The sequence below is a fragment of the Gallus gallus genome, chromosome 5 (assembly GCF_016699485.2).
Source record: "Gallus gallus isolate bGalGal1 chromosome 5, bGalGal1.mat.broiler.GRCg7b, whole genome shotgun sequence".
Classification (NCBI taxonomy): Eukaryota; Metazoa; Chordata; class Aves; order Galliformes; family Phasianidae; genus Gallus; species Gallus gallus.
The window spans coordinates 31815781-31837205 of NC_052536.1; the positions used below are offsets into that span (position 1 = coordinate 31815781).

General features: G+C 36.3%; 1 long non-coding RNA gene across 3 annotated transcripts in view; it reads left to right on the plus strand.

Moving 5' to 3' along the window:
• LOC107053504 overlaps window positions 1–21425 on the plus strand; it is a 39044-nt gene that overhangs the window by 7370 nt on the left and 10249 nt on the right. Inside the window, exons 2-5 of one of the 3 annotated variants that reach the window (XR_006939364.1) lie at window positions 6159–6277; window positions 7957–11567; window positions 12049–13097; window positions 13923–13960. This is a non-coding gene — a long non-coding RNA (uncharacterized LOC107053504). Of the gene's footprint in view, window positions 1–6158; window positions 6278–7956; window positions 13098–13922; window positions 13961–21425 lie in introns of all 3 variants that reach the window. The other 2 variants (XR_006939363.1, XR_005860270.2) reach the window with 2 other exon arrangements.

Genomic DNA, 21425 nt, shown 5'->3' on the forward strand with positions numbered 1-21425 from the left:
GACTGTGTGTTAAAATATAGCAAGCAGTAGCCAAAAATATTGAGCTAGTATGATTTCTGTCTCTGTCCAGCAATGACAATCTGTCCACCTCCACAGTGAAATTCTGTATATTTTTAACAACTTTGCAGCTGCTGCAATCTCTTGGTTGTTGTTTAAATTTGCTGATAAAGCTATTTGAGGAGGAGGGACAGTGGTAGACTCCTGAGGAGTCTGAAGAGAAAGGCACAGGCCTCTCCCTCCTTTCACCCATGCACTCAATGACTTGGATTTCTTTGTAACTTAAGCCGGTGGGACACAACCATGTGTCTTGGTCTTGGGGCTCACACTGGTTGCTTTTTTTTTTTTTTTTTTTTTTTAAACCCTCTCTGCCCAAGAAAATTCTGAATTGGTTTACTAAACTGTCCTGACTCTTGTGCTGAAGTCTGAGTTTGTAAGCCCACATCTTTGAAAAGGGTAAGTGAACACAAGCTGTCTGATGTATATCTCTCATAAAACCTTACAGAATACAGTAGGTAATCCTTAATGTCTGTTAATACACTTAGCTATTGACGAAAATGAGAATGTTATATGTATGGGAAAATAGATGGAATTTTAAATGAAAGGTACAGCAAATAAATCAACAGTGTGATAAAACAAGTTGTACCAGCTTTTAAATTGTGAATTCATGCAATAGAAACCTTAGAACAAAATTATCATTTAGTATTTAATAGAGTCCTATCAAACTTACTTGCTGCCTCATGCAAACAAACAAGCACAGTGACAGTACAGCTATGAATCATGGCATTCTGTTCAAGCAGTGCATCTTCTACTCTAGATAATGAATTAAGATATTGTCTTCATTCTAAAATAGGATCACTGTGTCAGCTTTGCCTTTCTTATTGCGTGGCTCAGCTGTAGCTCTTGTGTGTTCAAGCATTTATCTGTAGGACGCAGTTGGAGTCAAGGATCATGTTGACAGAAACATATGTGGACCCATTGGCCATTAAATCTCTCAGTCAGAATTTTCTGGCAGACACAGATGTAAGTTGTAGCAAGCTTTCTACGTTCTTCACAGAAACAGGCTTGCAGTTCTATATGGGGCTTAAAACACTGAGCAGAACATCACAGACTTCAAGAAAAAATACTTGGATTTCAAATACTCTTTCATACATATTCTTATTAACCCACTTTTTCAGTAGTGTCTTAACATTTAGAGAACTAAGTCCCAGTATTTAACTGCTCACCATTTCATGTGCAAGTTAAATCTTCCTTAAAGCTTTATGCTTACATTTAAATCCCTCTGTGGTATTTCTGGGAGTCTTAAGGGCTAGAGTTCTCTTTTTGACCCTGAAAAATCATAATGTATCACTATGATTTTCCTTTAAAAAAGGACTTTGCATGCTTGCCTCCCACTAACATGGCTGAAATATATTTAGGACGAAATCCTCACCTTATTTGGTTTGGTAGGGTTCTTCTTGCCACTGACAGCATAAGAATGATATTTGGTTAGCCGATCAGAATCTACTGTATATATGGCATAGATCTGTGAGCTAATTGAATGCCTTCATATTATCTGGGCTCTTGAGATGGATCACAGGAGGATGAACCACAGTGTCTCTGAATGGTTGTACATTATGTAATGTAGAAGTACAGATTTACAAAAGTATAGGTTTTTGGTCCAATTCAGGTGCTGGGTAATTATTACAATACTAAAACAGGACTAAGCTCAGAATGCTACACTGTTGAAAATACAGGGATGACCATGAATCGGAAAGGCAGAGGGCCACTCAGAACTGGAAGAGAGCTGGGATTTACATGGCTATTTTTGTTTTGTGAGATACTGCAGGATGAGATCAATTTGTGTGGACTTGTTTCTTTGCTTTCATCTGTGCTGCAAATTTGAAATGTAGTTTCAAGGTGGCAGAAGTTGAGTGAAACTGGGCCAATGACATTACACCCAAAAATAATTCTGACATTGACTTTAGGCAAAGCAAATACAGGATGCTCTGATTAATGAATGTTATGAATGCTCAAACTGAGTCGATAGTAATGTCTTGAACTGGATGGGCTTGTTCATCAGTTAATCAGAAAGGAGAACTTAACTCTTGCTGGATGTTTATTTCTGTGCAGCCTGGTGATCGTGCCAGTTATAAAACAGCAGAAAATGGATCTTTTCTTTCTCAATTGAATATTTAAATGGCTGCCATTTATGATGGGTGGCTGTGGCCAGAACTGGATATCCTTCATAGAAGTAAACCAGGTTGTTTGTTTGTTTGTTTTTTATGGTGGGACCTCATTACACTACAGAAAACAGGTGGTCCTTATATTCTCTCTTTTTCAGGGTGTCTTTAAAGAACCTTCTCCACAGTTTCCACATCAGCTATTCAAAGAGGAAGGAGTATCAACAGAGTGCCATGTCAGTCATATCAAAACAAAGAGAAGCAAAAGAGGGCCCCATGCCAACCAGTTGCTTTTGCAGTTGGTCCAACAACTGGATGTTAAATAGAAAGTGAAGTTAAAAATGGTAGTGCCTCAGCTTTCTGTCCACAGTGGTCTTTACCTTTTCCTTTTGTTTAAAATATCTTTGATTTCTCAGCAAACCGTAAAAAACGTATACGTGGTGTTTTCATGTTAAATTTTTGTAATAATCTAGACTTAGTTTAAATTAGTAATGATATATTTGATATATATGCTCAATCAGTATATTTACAGATATTTACTTTCCGTGTAGAGTCAGACAAGAAATTATACTTCTCTCGGTGTCCATAGAAATATGTGTGGACAGTTTTGCATGCATCATTTCATTTCTTTTTTTTTTTTTTTTTTTTTTAAATAAGTGAATCTAAATATATGTGTACTGACTTTGAAACTTTTCATGAGTTTCCAATGTTCTGAAAGTGTTGAAACCCAGTTGAATACAGGGAAGTAAGTTTTCCTTTAGCAAACACGAGGAAGGTGTTTGTTTGTTTATTTTTGTTTGTTATTTTCTCATGGAAGTAATTAAATCTTTGATTGGTTTCAAGAGTGGGTGCTTATGGCTCTGATTCAGGAATGTACATAGTTCAAAGTATCCCTTTTAATCAAAACATGCCCTGAAATAATACTGGTGCCATGGTGGCATATAACGGTGCTTTATGTGGGCTATGGTCTGATGCACTGTTTCTAGCTAAGAAAGAAAAGTAATAATACTTACTGGATTGTAATAACTTGTGATGTGTGATTCTGCTGAGGTCTGATGATTCTGTACTCAGTACTGACATTATGGTCCCTATAACTTTAGAATCTAGATGTTTTTTGAACGTACTGAAACATACGCAAAGCTGCCATATTTCTGTATGACTTTTGAAATAATATGTCTCACTTCACTGTTCCATTCTCTAAGTTTTGTTAACAGCCTTTCAGGTTTAATTTATGTGTGGGGTACCATAAGGATTGTTTGGCTTGAGTAATAGTTTAGTGAAAAGGAATATCTACAGCAAGACTTGCGACAAGGCAAGGATGCTATGAGAAAAAGCAGGAAAAAATCGCAACATTTTACAAATGATCTGGTTCCAAGAGGATGTAATATCTTCATGCAGACTCTTAGAAACAAATTTGCTTTTAGTTCCTAGCTTTAGTTGTTCGCTAATACTGAAAACTCAGTCCCTTCTTACATAATTCAGTTATTCCATATCAGGTTTTTCCATGCAGGAAGAAATCCAGGGTTAAGAACAAATGAAGGAACAAACCAAACAAGCAAAGAAAAATAAACAAAAAACCTAGAAAAAAATAATCTAACCCTAGAAAAAGCTTCATCCAAACTGGCTGTGAAACTCCAAAGAACCTGAAGATCATTTATGCATATTACTTTAAGAGGAACAGCCAGAATCAGTGACAAAGTGACTTTTAGATGCGTGCTAGGGTAAAGACTGGAAAAGATCCCAGTCTTAAATAAATGTGTGTGAGGATGGATGGGCCCCTAAACCTGCAGTCCACAGCTTAGTGTGTACTGTGCCAATAAAGAATTTGTATGCCAGCAACCAATACTGGCTGCTTATTCTGGGGAAAAGGAGGCTGAGGGGGAGACCTTATTGCTCTCTTCCAGTATCTGAAAAGTGCTTACTGCAAGAGTGGGGTTGGTCTCTTCTCACTGGTGACAGGATGAGGGGAAAAGGCCTCAAGTTGCTCCAGGGTAAGTTTAGGTTGGATATTAGGAAACACTTTACAGAAAGGGTTGTTAAGCACTGGAATAGGCTCCCCAGGGAGGTGGTTGAGTCACCATCCCTGAATATTTAAAAACCATTTGGATGTGGTGCTCAGGGACATGATTTAGCGGAGGACTGTTAGTTAGGGTAGTATGGTTAGGTCATGGTTGGACTCGATCTATAAGGTCTTTTCCAACCTGAGTGATTCTATGACTCTATGATTTAAAAATTCACTTATTGATGATAAAAACTTTACATATTTGGATTAAAAATAATTTTATCTTATGACAGATTTGTGGAATACATTCTTGCATATTACTGGAAAAAGTTTTTCTGTATATCACTAGCAGTTTCTTCTCTGAAGGCTGAATGTCAAATTCATTGGCATGGGCTTATCCACTAGAAATGTCTGAGTAGTAGGAAAACTACTCTCCCTAACAGAATTAGTGGATACACAGTGGTTTGCAACACAAGCTCAGAATATATGATGCTGCTACTTGACCTAATCATGTGGGACATGGCAAGTTCCAGGGTATTGATCATTTCAGATTAAATTTAGCTCTTAAGTTTGAATTGGTCCCTCCAGCTCTGCTGTCACATGAATAGCAGCAAAAAAGAAAGATCTCTTCCCTTCTTAGATAAGGAGCATTCAGGCAGCACTGTACCCCATCCCCCAAGCACAGCTCTGTTACTTTAAGAGCATTTACTGCATGATGACTGTGGGTAAAATGATATTTGAAGTACTTGAGCATGTGTGCTTGCCATTTCCATTTCATTTTACAAAGCAAATGTACACAGTTGGGATCAACCATCTTGGCTGATTGGATTAAAAGACATATGGATGAGAGAAATAGATCGTGCACATACTCAGATCCAAAAAATGTCTAGCTATTGAATTCCATATTTATTCAAATATGCTTGAGAGCAGAATTTGGCCCACAATTGCAAGTTTTTTAATATTGTGACTATGTTTTATAGAAAGTCATACATCTAGAGGATAGAATACAGTGGCAAACAGACTCCTTACAAAACTGAGAGGAGAAGCCTGTGATTCTCCAAACGGGAGAGCAGTGCATATCTCATGTGATATCCAACCTGCCATCTGGGGTGTAAAACCCCAGTATACCAGCTCATTCAGCTGAAGAGTAGAAGGGATTTCTCCTGCCTTGTGCTGAGTGTTGTCTTCCCTATCATGATGAGTCAATGACACTGAGTTTTGATATTTAATACGTACAGAGAAATTGCCAGGTTTTGTTGCTTGTTAGTTACAAACTATCAACAGGGCAGCAATGTCTATCAAAAACCACCCTATGTGAAATCAGCCATGCAGTCTCGTTTATAAATGTCATAGTGGCATAGGTATTTGCCCCTAAAATTGGAAAGTAACTTAGAAACAGCACTTAGTCTATTAGTAAATAAAAAAAGAAAACAACAAAATAGTTGTGAAGGTAGTATGAAGTGGACATAATTCCAAGAGACACATACCACAGGCTGCAAACACAGTAAAGACAACACGTGGAAAATAAGGTATAACAAATCCCTAGATCTACTTCTATTGCCATTCTCTTTTCCCCAGCTGTAAGCCTGGCCCTTCTGCCCCATCCCCCAGCCTTGCCCACTGCCCCCAAAGTGATGTGTCTTCATTCTGTGCAGTGCTTCCAGAATCTGCCTATTTGTATCTCCTGTAGGAAGACAGAGCGATCACTTCCCAGGCATGCTGAAAAGCCATTATTCTACATGCCCCGGAGAGAAGGAAATTGATTCAGGAGGTTTCATAATTCGGATTGCTCCAGAAGCCAACATCTAGGAGTTAAACATGAACAGTTTTACCCTTTCTTCTCTCCTGTGAAAGAAATGCATTGCAAAAACATGCATTCTAAATTGTGGATTGTCAGAATGGAAGTTGCTCACACATTTTTAATTCTGTATCTTTGTACTTATGCATTATGAAAGGAGATTCATTCTGGGCTGTTCCCACGGACTGTTCCTATACAGGTTGTCAGACTGGATGATCAAGATGGGCCCTTCGAGTCCTGAAGCCTATGGAGCTCTGATCTAAAATGACATGATCACACACCACTTTCCCCTCAGCGATGCTGACTTCAGTGCACCAGGTAGATCTGTACTGTGGCTGAATTAGTTTGCTCTCTTTTGGATAACTGTTCCATTTGTTGGAGAATTTGAGTTATATATAGAGTGGGAATGTTAAGCACTCCTTCCCCACCCTGTCCCCTCCCCCCCCAAAAAAGAAAAAAAGAATCACTCTGGAGAATTGTGTTCTATCCTTGACTCTGCTACATACTTTTTGCTTAAAATAAATTTGGGTGTCCACATGTGATTATTCATTTCTGAAGATGTAAGTAGTTTAAAAATTCATTTAAAAGCAAAAATATGTGTTTTGTACACAAATGATGGCACATACTGATAAATTCTTTGTACATTTTTAAAAGACTCTTTATCCAAATTTGCACAGAATTTTGAATTCATGCATCTGGGGATAAGAGTACCAGCTCACTACAGTGGTACAAAGATTGGTAAAGAGCTACAAAAACCATACAAATAAAAGAACTACACAAGAAAGTAAGTAATTGTGTTTTCAGAACAGAGACCAACTGATGTGCAGTAAATAAGACAGTACTACACATTCTTTAATGAAGACAAAGCAAAATAGGAAATAGCTGTTCATAACTCAACTGCATTAGATGAAAAATCCTCCTATAGAAAGTAAATTAAGTATATAAGAACAGTTAAAAGCATATGAAAATGGTCTTATTGATTTCCATATCTATTCTATTAATGTACAAATCCAGATAATGTCTTGTTTTCAGCTCATTTAAAATGTTACCTGAGTGCAGATGAATTATAGCAGATGGACATCTCCACTGATCATTCAAATGCCAGAGAGCTCTCTACACTCTGCTTTAAAATCCATACTAGCTAATTATAACCAGCATAAATCAAAAAGAATGTCTACTGCACAAAGTAACTTGAAGCACTTTAGTATCAAGCTGATTTTTGTCTGAAAATCATCTCTCTTGATTTATCATCTGAAGAATGCTTATCAAAAGGCCTGTTAGAAAACATACCTATAATTTTAGTTATAGAGCTTCTCTCTCACTCTGAGCATTTCCCTTGATAGCTAAACAGTGTTTTTGAAACACTGTGGTGTTATGTCAGACCCCTTGCCTCACATAAATATGAAGCAATCCAAAGGAAATGACTGCGGTCATATAGCACATGGTCCCACATTGAGATCCTGAATCAGACATATTACTTTTAATACTTTTGAATCAGATATGTTACAAATAAATAAATGGGAAAACTACATCCTGTAGAATAAACTCTTAAAATGGAAGAGTTGGGGATACCTGCAGGGTAGTTTAGCCTTTTAGACTTTTAAACCTGCTTTGTAGAGAGAATCTCTTTTGACTATAAATTCAGGTCATGGTGTTATCAAAGGTGGTAGAAGACTAGACAGAAGCATCCTGTAATCTCTTCAGAAAATATTTGAAAAAGGCTTACATATACCCCCAGCAGAAATATATTTTCCTGTCCCTCTATCAGATTTATGTATTCTAGAACAAACATTAAAGGATTGTTCTTTGGGGACGACAGTCACTTGTATCAGTGGCTTAACAGTCATTGTAATAAAGGAATAAAATGTTTTGTTCAGCTGGCAGGCCTATATTCTCTGTGATAAATGTGGGATCTTCTGCAGTGGTGGGAAGGATTTGATTCTTACACTGAAAGAATGCTGCTGAAAATCCATAGCTGTGTTTTTTTTACACTGCAGGAGTCACCAAACAAGGATTTTGGAAGATGCATATGATTTACCAGTCTACTATGCTAACATCATTTTGACAGGTGTGATGCATCAACACAGTATTATAAGCTTAAGATAAATTACAGCATTCTTTTTCATCAAGCAGCAAACTGCAGTGGAGTATTGCACAAAGCTCAGTGTGTTCAGTCAGTAGGCATTTGTGCCTGCAGCCTAAAATAGAATGTCTTTCTGTGATGGGTTAATCCCTCTTTGGCTCTGATCCTGGGTAGATTACTAGTTATAGCATGCCATGAAAGACTGCTGTGTAAGGCAAGTATTTCACTTAAGTCACTTACCACATTTTCTGGACAACAGAAATTTCTTGTGCATCTGCTAGAAATGTGGGGATAATTTAATTGCCTTTGCTAAGATTTCCAATGTAATTTAATAATCATTTTTATTAGAATGTGCATATTGTTAGAAGTTATCAGAACACTGTTACTCCTGGTGCATTCTGAACAGCAGGTAGAAAAATCAGACTTTGATTTTGACTAGGGGTCCTAATCATTTCTTTTCATAATTTAGAGCACAAAATGTGTTTGGTCATTCTCTATCACTTATTATCATTATTATTATTATTATTTTTAATTCTGGTTGTCTGAACTGTATGACAAGACCGCATTCTACTTTACATTTACCCAAAGGTCAATAAATATCAGAACTTGGCAAAGAAACAATGAATATTCTTCAAACATTTCCCTGCAAGAAAAATAGGCTCATTTCAGCTGAGTGGATGTCTCTATTTGAAGGATATTTTTCACTGACATTCAATTAATTGAATTTTCCTGAAGTGGATGTATGTAGAAGCTAAGTGATAAATTTTAGGAAGTGTACACTTTTATTTCCCTTAGTTTTAGTGCCAAGTAGGGCTGCATTTATAGTGCTTCATTTTTAAGATGGTCTATACAGTGATTTTTATCAAATGGTCCTATTTGAAATGTTCTAGCTTGGTATCCAAATCATTATCTTCATTTGCAAGTCAGCAAAATTCTGTGGATTACAAACACTTAAGCTTTCAGAGCTTGACATGTGGTCAGAGAATGGAAATGGCACTGTGCAATGGCCATAACTAGCCAAATCTCCCAGATATTTTGTGGGAGCTTTATGTATGAAGAAATGTTGAGATGTTAGAAAAATAGGACATTAACCAAAAGTAATGAAAATGTCAGCAAAAAGTACTGAGTTAAAATTTATAAAGATAATTCTTGAGGAAATTAATTTGTAAACATTTGTGAAGGGAAAGGAGAAAAGCTTGTGAGAGAAACAAATACTTGAAATAAATATGGGTAACTATAAGGAGCAGGAATTGTTTTTATTTTTTTTATTCTAATATCATTGCTATATTTTGTCTTTTTTTCCATTCTATTTCTATTTAGATTTTAGCTCAAAATGGAGATGGACTGATCTAAAATATTCGTCAAAAATGCTTAAACACATTGAGAACCCAAATATACTTTTAAATATGGTCAATGTGTGTCTTTTGTACATAGATCTGTGTTCATAGTACTAGAAAACTGTTGAGGCCAAATAGTAGAGAGCTTGGACCCTGACGGTATGCAGTCTTGTTTACACAGATTAGACTGAATAGAAAGTCTATGGCTGGCTGTGAAGACTGCAAGATTTTCAGGCTGAACAGGCTCATATGGAAGCAGCTGAGGCTTTGTATGAAAAAGTTAGCTTTGTAAATGAGGAAAGTGAATAACTGAATAAATGCTCAAATCTTACTCCCTTTTGGTATAAGAAAGTGGGAGATACTCTGCATGGGTGATTAACTGTAGTGCAGTGATCACTTTTCAGTCCAGCCTCGACTCCATTTTAGACATCAAAAAAAGGTTTATAAAGCAAAGTAGTCTTCAAAATTTTCTGTTAACAATCATTCTGAGGAAGAGATTAAAAAATGTCAATGAAATCAGAAAGTCAAGAGGTTTATTTGGCATAATGGGTGAACAGGGAAGTTCTGTTTTTCAAGGAAGATCAGGGAGTTCAATGGTAGGTACAAGGCCACAGTACTAAATGCTGACATGGACTTTCCAAGGTTGCCCAGAGTAGTGCTAAAGTCAATAATTCCATATTGCACCTGTCAGAAGCTACAACATAATTGCTTTGAAGTGAGGCATATTAACATCCATGTGCTCAGCAAACTAAGCAATTATAAACAGGTCTCTGCTCTCCCTGTTGGCTGTTATAATTATTTGTTCAATTTGTTGCTTTGCCTCAATTCTAGTTAATGTGACTTATGAGCACTTAGCACATGCTGGAAAGACAAGGGAGAGATGTGGCTGCTGGTAGTCTGGCAGTAGTCCACAAACTGTGACCTTATAGTGACAGGCAAAGATGGGGCTGATAGTCAGGAAGGAGTACAGGATTGTAGGGCAGGATGCTGCCAGTTGGCATGGAAACACTAACTCTCAAAGCATTAAGATTTTAAAGAAACCAAACTTTTCTTTTCTTTTCTTTTTCCTAGAACAAGATAGCAAATGATTTTGTAACAGTTGCAGAGACTGCTGATTTTGCCTTTACAAGATCATACACACAGTACTACAGGAATTTGAAAAAAACATATATCTCTCAATATATTACATGGGAAATGAGGAAAATTGTGTTCTTATGAAATTTGTTATCACTGAGTTCGCCCAATATGCAGGTGATTACTTGAATTTTCCAAGCAGCAGATGTTCGGAAATGGGGAGACAGAAGCTGGCCAAGAAAGCTGCCTCAGCAGCAGTGTGGGTTATAAATTCAGCATGGACAATCTGTTCTTCAAAGTAGAGCTAAAGTGATTTAAAAGGTTCGTCAAGGTCACGTAGGAATACTGTACAGGAGTGCTCCAAAGCACCAGCTGTCAGGACTGTCAAGTCTTGCTAATGAACAGTGGAATTTGTAGAAAATAATACTAATGCTAATTGAAACCTGAACAGCTTAGAAGTCTAGCAGGTTATTGCTATTGATTCATATCCTATGATAATGTCTCCTACAGAGCATGCAGAAGTGCCTGTCTACCTGTAGTATTAGCTAATCCATTGTTGATGCCATTCATACAAGTATCTGGAAGGTCTGAAGCCCTCTTCAGAGAGAGGGGCGTTCTATTACTATAGAAATGATGGATCACTTTCTGATTTTGTAATAAATTCTGAGCAGTATCTTCACCTCAGAAAAGGAGAGGAAAGTGCCAAGATAGCTTACAGTTCATTAGGATTTTTTCCAAGGGCTGGAGTGGGTCTGAATAATCTCAGTTATAATTTAATTAATCTAATTATCTTAGTTTCTGTTTTGGGGAAAGAGGTGGAGGCCTTTTTTATAAAAAGGATTAATAAGGAACCATTAATAAGGAACCTAGCAGCAGTTGTGTCTTAGGTATATGTGCCAAGTCTGACCCTAGAGTTGAAAGAGAGATATGTAAATTCTGGACCTTAAAATGCTAAATTGCCCCTAAATTGCCAATTATGATCACGTGTGTCTGCATAGGAGAACAAATCAGAACTCACCCTAGCTCTGGTCTCATGGTCCAACTGCAGGCACACAGCACTGAGTTTAATCAAACAAGCCTCACTTCTTCATTCAGGAATCTCTGAAGCTCCATGGTATGTATTCCCTATGTTCTTCTTTAAATTCGGTTCCATTTTAAAATTAGAACTTACATGGCACTAAGAATAATACCGATATCTAAGTAGACTGTCTCTCAAGGGTTACATGACACATGTAACAAGTATGTTCAATTTCAATGCAGTTTGTAGACTTCGTTAAAGAGAGCAACATTATCCCACAAACAGCATCCAAAACATTCAAAAAAATTTTATAGACCAACAGTGAGGGCCTTGATAATGAAGAAATTTGGTCAGTTTTTTCTCTACATTGACTTATGAAATTTCTTTAATTGAGTTTTATGAAATTCATCTCAGAAATTTAGTAAATAAAAATCACAGGTTGCAAATGGTATTTGTGTAGATATGTAAAAGATCTACAGGAAGACCCTTTGAATTTTGGGAATGTGAGCCTATTTCTACTACTCAAGTGGTACAGATCCTGAGTGTCACTTATTAAGTTATTACTGCAAAACCACAGACTTCTCATGTCACCAGTTGGACCTCCCTTTGCTTCTTGTCACTGCTTTTACTGTGCTGCCAGAACAAATACATTCATTGAGTGGTAAGTTATAATTTTCCAGATTTATGCAGTGTTGGAATATTCCCCATGGTATCTTTCTGTGCACATTTTGCAATTCAGCTGCTTAAGGAAAATTCTGGGATTTGAATTGCAATTATTTTTAAGTAACAAGTAATTTAGTATAAAAATGGTCTGGTGAGTGTCACAGTTGTCTTTATGGTCTTAAGTTTCAACTTCACACTGTGAAGACAGTAAGGTTTGTTCGTCAGCCAGATCTTGAAGCTGAGAATAGAATTAATTAACTGAGATTGGCAGTATATGCTTTCCCTATGTCAGGACAAAACTTTACCAGTGTTTTGAAAACAACCTTCCAGTTGTTTTTATATTATTCTGACACTTTCTGGGAGTAGTTTTCATAAACTGTTTTTACAAATCACTGACAAATAGGATCGTAGAATCATAGAACAGTTTGGGTTGGAAGGAACTTTAAAGACCATGGAGCTCCAACCGCCTGCTGTGGGCAGGGCTGCCAATCATCAGATCAGACTGCCTGGGGTCCCATCCAACCTGGCCTCAAATAACTCCACATATGCCTAATATTGAACAAAATGAATATAAATAGTTCAAGATTCAAGGAACTTAGGATATATAAAGGCACCTATATAATGCAGTTCAGTGCACATTGAATGTTCCAAGTATGATCAGTGTAAGACCTTGTCTTTCCATTTTCACATTCATATTTTCAGGTTAGCACGAAGAAAGTTACTGTTCTTTAATACAAATGAGATGATCAAAATTATATTTATCTATCTGAAAGATTTTGAAGATTTAATACCTCTGTTAGTCCATCTGCAGAGCCAACAGAAATCCCAAGGTGGCCATCTGGACAGATTTCACTTCTAACATTCAGCCACCATTACTGTCTCTTCTCTTAGAAATATGTAATTTGTGGGAAGCAGACAGAAGCAGTGTTAAGACAGCTGCCTGAAGTCTAGCTTTCTGGTCAGGTAAGTGTGCTGCAGAAACTAGAGATCCGCATGGCCGAGGAAACTGTATGGAGTGGTTAAAAATAGCTGATGCACTGAACTAGTCAGTTTTCATATTGGGCTCATATAGGGCAGAGACTGTTAATGATTGTTGAAGCGTGTATTCATAGGAAGTTGACCATGTGGAAACCTGGCCCAAATCACCTCAGTCCCCAGTACATACATAGAAATTACCTAGAACCTTGTAAATAAGGAATACTCATAAATGTTTTTCTTCTTTTAAAAATGACTTAATGGTTACAGTTTTCCATTCAGAATACCTTTAGCTGTTTAATGAAGCATCGTGTACAGTATGAACTACATAATAATTATAGGTTTTGGAGCTGTTTGTAAGTGATAGCTTACAATAAAAAATGTCTGACTTAAGAAAACAGTCCTGCTCACAGAATAGTAATTTTAGCATAAAAGTTTATGATTTTTTATAGCTTTATAACATTTGATGATGCTATAAAGCCCTCACAGTCTTTACTGTTTAAAGTGATTTGATAGCACACATACGTTGTGTGAATGCTGCATTCTTCATCAAATTTTATTTTTGCTTCCCGTTCTGTTAAAAAATAAAAATGTAGCATGCAAATACAGAGATGATTATTTCCTACTTCAGTGTTTTAAACATTTGACGTAGAGTGGATGGTTAAAAAATGAAAAAATGTTTGTAGTTCTTAAAAATTTTCATTATATATGCATGGAAAAAATTAGAAAAATGTAAGATAAATAGAATGAGCAATATTCTGTGAGTTTTTGTTTTTGTGCTTTTGTTGTTGCTGCTTTTTTTTTTTTTCCTAGAAGTGAAATGAATATTGATGAAAGAAAGGAAAATAAAGGTAAGAAAAGTCTACCTGTCTACATTTTGTTATCTCATGATTGAAACATTCTGACCACAGCTAACAAAAATCACTAAAATATATCCTTAATTTACATTAACTGCTTATCTCATGCAGGCTTAGTTGGAATTGGAGTACACTTAAGTTCTTTGTCAAATGTGAATGTGATAACTCATGTAAGTGCAAGTTTGATCAGGATTAATCAGTGAATGTTTATGAGAGTGTTACTAGTATACAATCCTGTTTGTCAGCTGTGGTGAGAATGCGTTTATTTGCTCTAGTGTGTTCTATAAAGCCAATCTATTTCAGTAATATAATCTCAGTTTAACCTTCAAAATAGTGAGCATAATTACTTGATCTTTCAGGTATCAAAATCATCCAAAAGAAATCCTGTAAAGATGCTGAAGCAAAATCCTAAATGATGCCTATATGACTTCTTTTGCTGACTCTTTTGAAAAAAATGTTTAATGACTCATTAGATAGCACAGTGGCGGTTCTACCCTATTTCTTGCAGAAAAAAAAAACACTAAAATGATGGAAGAAGAGAATTTAGAGGACAGTATTCTGCACTCCACTTAAAGTCTAATTTTTGGGATCCTATCCTGATGTTTAGAAGGCACCCCTTTTGCCATTAAAGCTATTTAGGCACAACTGTTTAGACAAATTTGACACTCTTACTTATGAAAGAAGATTATAACATTCTCTTCTGGTATGCAGCTGCTACTATGCATAATTTACTCAGCATTTATAGTCTCTTCAGATTGTAAAGCTATTGTGTGAATGTATTCTCTAGAAAATAGCTATTACTTTGATAGTAATATCTTACTAAGGTAAGAAAAGAGTACTCAGTACTGAGATCTATTTTGCAGTGGCTGTAGAAAGTCACTCCATTTTTCACATGTAAAGCTCTGCTGCTTACATTTGTCTAAAGCATATTTTTCAAGCTGGGCATAAAAGCCTTAATGACTTTCCACAGCCCCTTCATGGTGAGAGAAAGTTCAGAAGTGATATTCATCCAGCCTTGAATGAGGATGAATGAGGAAGGGTTTTAATGGATAAACAGATGTTCAGTCTTATGTAGGATTTTGTATTTGATCATTCAAAGAAATGGCAAGAAATATCAACTTGTCAGGCAAACCGTTTCCCACCATGAGCAAAATATACTGGAACTAACCCCTGCATCTGTTATTTTCACTTGAGCAGAGGAGCCTCAGCAGCTTCAATTCTATTTAGATTATTTTGAAAACAGTTTACCTGAATAAACAGTGAAAGTGCCACTTCTCATTTACAACATATTGAAACTTGTCAAAAACCATAATTGGACATGTGAACAGAAAAGAAAGAACTCAGAGCTCTGTAACACAACAGCAGTAAGATACTTTACAGAAATGTTGCAGAAATAAAATGGTGTGCCTAGTGCTTAAGAATTTGCCACTTGAATAAATTGATAAAGGAATAGTTATAAAATTAAACATTTCAGTAGGCCACAAATAGGAGTATCAACTTAAACATTTTAATGAATAATGAATTACTAATAATTTATTAATGATTCAAAGATCATAGCACATCCATTACAGGGCAAGTGTAAGGTATTATTTTAAATAATATGTGAGTGAGCAAATATAGAGTATATTAGATACTTTTCATTGAGATTCATATTTGGATTTCTAGATATTGATTGTATTTCACTGATATACACTGTCTTAAAATTATAGATGAGTAAACAAGGTAATATTTTCAAAAATAGTGGCCACATATAAGCTTCCATATCTGTAGTTACTTTCCTAAAAAAGAAATGTGTTTTGAGTTTAGGTTTTCTTTTATACTAAAGTAAAATTCCCAAAATGGTCTACCTTGTATTTAAGTACAATAACCTAAGGAGTATATTAATGACTTGCAACGATTTTAATTTCCACGTCATTCTGAAAAGATTTTTTTTTTTAATGGATAAAATATTTTAGAACTTTAACCTAGAGATGAAATAGTTTGAAAATATCATCCTAGGTGTATTTTTTTTCAAGACTCCTAACATCACAGTGTCAGTAACAGAAAGTAACTATTAAATATTTTCATGTTCCTTGCTGTATCCAAAAAGTCACTTCATGGAGGATTATTATCTTTTCCAGAATAACACATACTCTAATTATCATTAATTGTAAAATTCTTACCATTTTTTTAGAACAAAAACAAGCTGTAAGTGACATATTGTCGACGGTTTACGGGCTGGTCCAGCCCGGTTCCATGACTAGTGGGGCGGAGGGATTTTTTTTCAAAATCCGCGCCTCCAGAAAAGGGAAACAGGGGACCCCCCACAAAAAAGAATAATTAAAAAAAAAAACAGCAGCAATGATCTGAGGAGAAACAAACTAATTTACTAAATATAGTATCGGAATGCACGATAATACACTATAATACAATATAATTCTATATAATTGTTAATAAAATCAAATATAATTGAGAGAAGGATTGTCTGAGAGATAAAGGCCTTACGCTAATACTGAAGCCTTGCGTGCAGTCAGGAGCAGCAGTGAGACGGTCCAAAAGCAAGCACGATGAGAGGAGAAGGCAGAGGACTCAGGTCAGGTGACCTACAGGCCTTATATCTGTTCCCCTGAGCAGGAATGATAACAGTACTCGAACAGTCTTCTGGGGAACGTGGTGGTTCTTCTCTTCTGGATGAGTACCCGGAACTAGAGCATTTGCTTTTTAACTCCCAGTTAAACATCACTGCATGATGTTATGATGTGGAATACCAATAACCAAAAATCATAAAACCATGACACATATACAAACAACTGTACAGATCCTGTCAGTTCATGGTCTAAAAGTCATTAATGGTTAGAAGACAGCATAGAATAATATAGAATTCAGTAGTACAGTCACTGTAACTGAAGTGCCCCAAACCCGAAGTATCTAGATAAACAAACAAAGAAACAAACATCAAAGATGGAATTAGGTTGATTATTACATCAAGAACATTGTCCCCACATCCCATTTAAGAAGGAAAAAGAAAAGAAAATGAGCCAATCCCTTCTATTACTGAACTTTATCAGCTCTTCATTTAATGAACATATGTACTACACGTTTGGCCTGAATTAGGTTACAGTCATTACTTATACTGTAGGAGAAAAAAAATCTGTCAGCATCATTAACAAAATTTTGTCTTTAGACTGTGAATTATTCAGTGTTTTGTTGCTTGACTTTGCTTTTCTGCCTGTTTGCATGTCTGAAACTGTGTGTTGAGCTTAGGATGGTTATTTCAGCCAAAGCAATCTTGCCAGGCTCCCTATTGAGCAAGACTGTTAGGCAAGACAGCTGCATGATGTTTGGTTTAATTTGTTGACACTAAAAATCCATGAGTTCAGCTCTAATGGAAGACAGATCATGCAATGCCCTAGTGAAGTACTGGGAGCATACTTAGCATAGCAGATTTTGACCAGGGAAGAGTGCACACATTCTAAATTGACAGAAAATCAGAGAGCCTTAGTAGTTCCTACAGCTAATGGAAATTTGAATTATGCTTTGCCAATGAAGTCTGGGAAAAAGATTAACAGAAAGAAGAAAAGAGTAGGAATACAATGGAGGGAGAAGAGCAGAAAAGAATACAAATGTAAAAATTGTTCTTTGTGATCTAACTGAAAGTTATGCTTAAATTTTATGGTTACATTTAATTAAACAGATTTTTTTTCAGTAAGTTGCACATCCAGAAAAAGAGTTTCTAATGACTATCCACCCAAAAGGCATTGAACCATGTTCAAATTTACTTTTGTGCTCCTAGCAGCAATAGAAGCAACAAAGAAATGATAACAGTACTTACTACATATGCATATAACATTCCTGTCAGCATTTTCTTACTTAGAAAAGCCTAAAAAAAGTTTGTGGTTACTGAAAGATTTCATTGTGAAATTCTTGATGATCATCTCTTCTTTCAATTCAAGAATGAACTTCTCTATCTCTGTGAAAAGATTTATTTCTGACAGGAAAAAAAAAAGATGTTGCCATTTTTGGTTTGTTACTTAATATGTTACGTGAAAATATAGAACAACATCCCAGATAAAATCCCTCCTACCACAGAATTTGGCTTATGTTTATTGAAACTTAAGTACATACTAACAAGCAATAATTTTATGTTAATTCTGAGGACTTTTTGGAGCACATCTGTCCTGTAGAAAAAGTGATATGTATTACAAGCCCTAAGCAGGTGGATGCAGCAAACAAGCTGCGGGTCAGAGAAAGAAATTAGTATCAAAAATACTAGAAATGTGAATTCCCAGGCAAGTGAAACCGTGGCTTTCTGTATGGAGTTTATTGCTTTCTGGGTGTCTTATAGCAGAAAGGAACCTGAGGATGAGATAAGGGGAGGAAAAAATTGAACTTTTACAGAGTGCACTTAAAATGTGCGTGCTAGATTGTAGACACATGATAAGAATGAGAATATCAGTCTATTATTTCAGTACTTCTGTGGTTAAAGTTGTCTTAAATATGTTGCATAAAGATGTTATTTTTTTAATGTATAATTTTCATTAGGTTTTTGAAGATTCATAGAAAAAGAATGCATTTCCCAGAATCATCAGTCTCCAGGGTGACTGTACTCTTACAGCCATGCTTGTGAAGAGAGGAGGTCCTTAAGCACTGCCCACCTCCTGTCTGTGCTTTGACAGCTGCCCTAATGCAATCAGGAGCCAGCAGGTAGGACAGAGCTGAAGCTCTCTGCCTGGGTACCAACTAAACATGGAAGCTCAGAGGCCAGGGTGTACCAGAGAGAAAGCTGCCTCAGAAGAAAAGGGGTTAGTCTAGTTCTGAATAGCTTGGACATTAAGAGACTGGAGAAAGCATGGTTCAAGAGTGGGAGTGAAATTCCATTGTCAGCATTCATGAAAAACTACTAGTGCTCCTAATAGTTTTCTTGGGAAATCAAAGCACCTGAATTGCATGTGTACCTGGCTTCTGTGGTTGGAATACTGGATGAATGCCCTTGAAAACCCTGCCTGGTTCATTAGTTAACTGGGAGATGCCCAGAGGTTATATGTAGAACATCACTGCAACTTTTGAACATAGGATCTGAAGGAAACCAGTTTCAGTGGAGGCCATTAAAATTAACTGGAATTCAGTTTAGCGAGTACATTGCTACTGCACAAAAGCAGTGAGCCATGCACAAAACCAGTATCTACAGCTTCAGCGATAAATCATAGCAACCTCTATAAATGGTATACCACAGAAAATCACAATTAAACAAAATAATGTTTTCCTCCTTTTACTCTATTTCTCTAACAGCTGTAACAGCTGAAGTATCATGCCAGAGACATTAATATGCCTGGCCCCTGAGTAATTCTAGATGTAGGCTAGATTTACCTGGATTACAGTTGTATATTTCAGAAGGTGAAGAAAAGAGATGCAGCACTTGAGATTTAATTTTGACAGGAAAAAAGGCAGACACAAAGTTGAAGCATCATCTAAATGGTTAATTTGGATACTTAGAGACTTCTAGCTGCTGTGGTGTGTGAACACCTGGGAAGAAAAGACTCCAGCAGGTAAACAGCTATACTTTCCTACTACTGGTTTTGTCCTTGCACTGATTTTTGTAGATATTGGTGACGAATAGTTAAATAAATAAATAAATAAATAAATAAAATCCCCTGTCCTTAGATAACTCAAAATCAACATTTTGAATTAAATGAAGAACAGAAAATATTGATTCTTAGCAAAACAAATAGAGCAGGTGAACAAAATCTGTGTTTTGAGAATGAATGTTTTAGCAAAGCCAGCATTTGCAAATTGGAAAATATCAATATTGCTCTCTGTCACTACAGCCATGCATCTCCCTGCACAGGAGTTATTCTCAGTTAATACCTCACAAAACTAAACAACTAATGTAAGCTTAAAATGATATTAATTGTTCAGAAAACAAAGAAAATTCTTCTCCAGAGGCACAAGATTTCTCTTTACTATACTTCCATTTCTTGGGAAACATCCATAAAGGGCGCTGGACTTTTGCCTCAATGAATTTTGGTCAATTCACTGTCCTTTCTGGTTCAAGGTTTGAGCTGAGAATATGTTTTCTAATATTCAAGGCCACAATGTTAAATTTGCATTAGTATTCCAGTGCTCACATTTGGAAAGGCAGCATTTGAGATAGGACTTGCACAGTGCAGAGCTTAACTAGTTAGGATTTATATCCTGAATGTACTGAGAAGAAAATAAAAAGCCAGTGTGTTTTGATGAAGCACAAGTTCCTGTTGAACCTGTTGAAGGGTTCCTTCTGTTTTGTTTCACACAAGCACTGTTTAGGTAGCACATGTGCCAGTTGGCCCAACAATTTACCTCACAGGAGTCAGAAGTGCTAACAACTGAGAAATGTTTTGCCAAATCAAGATGAAATGTTGTCTTTTGTGTGTGTAACTATGTCTTTATGAAATAAATGACAGAAATTCTGTCTATCTCTAGATCCACTGCAGAGGGAATGTGTAATGCAATGATCATCAGGAACAGACTTATCAGGGGTCAGATCAAAGATCCACATGGCCGAGTATCCTGTCTCTGATCAGATTCAATGGCAAATTCCTAAGGAAAAGCAAAACAGGTGGAATTTGTTTGTCTGACTGCAGAAGTCCACATTTCAGTCTGAACATATTGCTTGAGGTTCTTTCCACAGTGAAAGAAATTGTCAGCAGAGCTGGTGGGAACTTGTCTTGGAGCAGATGCTCAAAACAGGAGAGCAGTTTCTCCTGAGAAGTTCTTGTCTTTCTCCCTTGAATGCAAAGATAACCTGGAAAGATTAGCTCAGCTGTATATTTTTATAATGTAGATATGGAGAAATGAGAAGAATTCCTCAGTGTTTATCTCCTATTTCTCCTGCTAATTTACCCATTTACCTTTTTTATGCAGGTAAATAAATCCATGAGGCAACTCAGTGTTAATCCTAACTACCCAGTCTGAGAAGAACTGTCTTTTGTTAGTTCTAAATTTGTAACCTGTTAGTTTCATTTCTTGTTTCTTAATATTATTTTGCTGATATGCTCACTAAAAGGAAATCAACTGATAGTATGAAGGTTCTTAACGACAAGCTTACATGGCATAGACCTTTGTGAGCCTTACCTGCCTTTGCAGCATATAGGGTATACAGGAGCAGAATGTGCTGTGTCATGAAGCATCTGCTGAAGGACAACCAAAAATTGGATTGAATGACTTGAGTAGCAACCAGAGTTCCCTCTAGTATAATCATGTTGATTTGACTGTTACGATTGGAACACAAAAGATAATGATGATTTGTGTGATGCTCAAAGCTGATAAGATTTTCCATAAAAATTTGGTGTTGTTTTTGATCCCGAAATATCAGACAGATAAATAAGCAAAATACGTTCACTGTACCGATTTCTTACGCAGACATTTAAATTGTGAACATTTTAAGATTAAGAAATGTATTTTGTAAAGGAGCAAAATTGAACTTGCCTGTCACTGAAGAGAC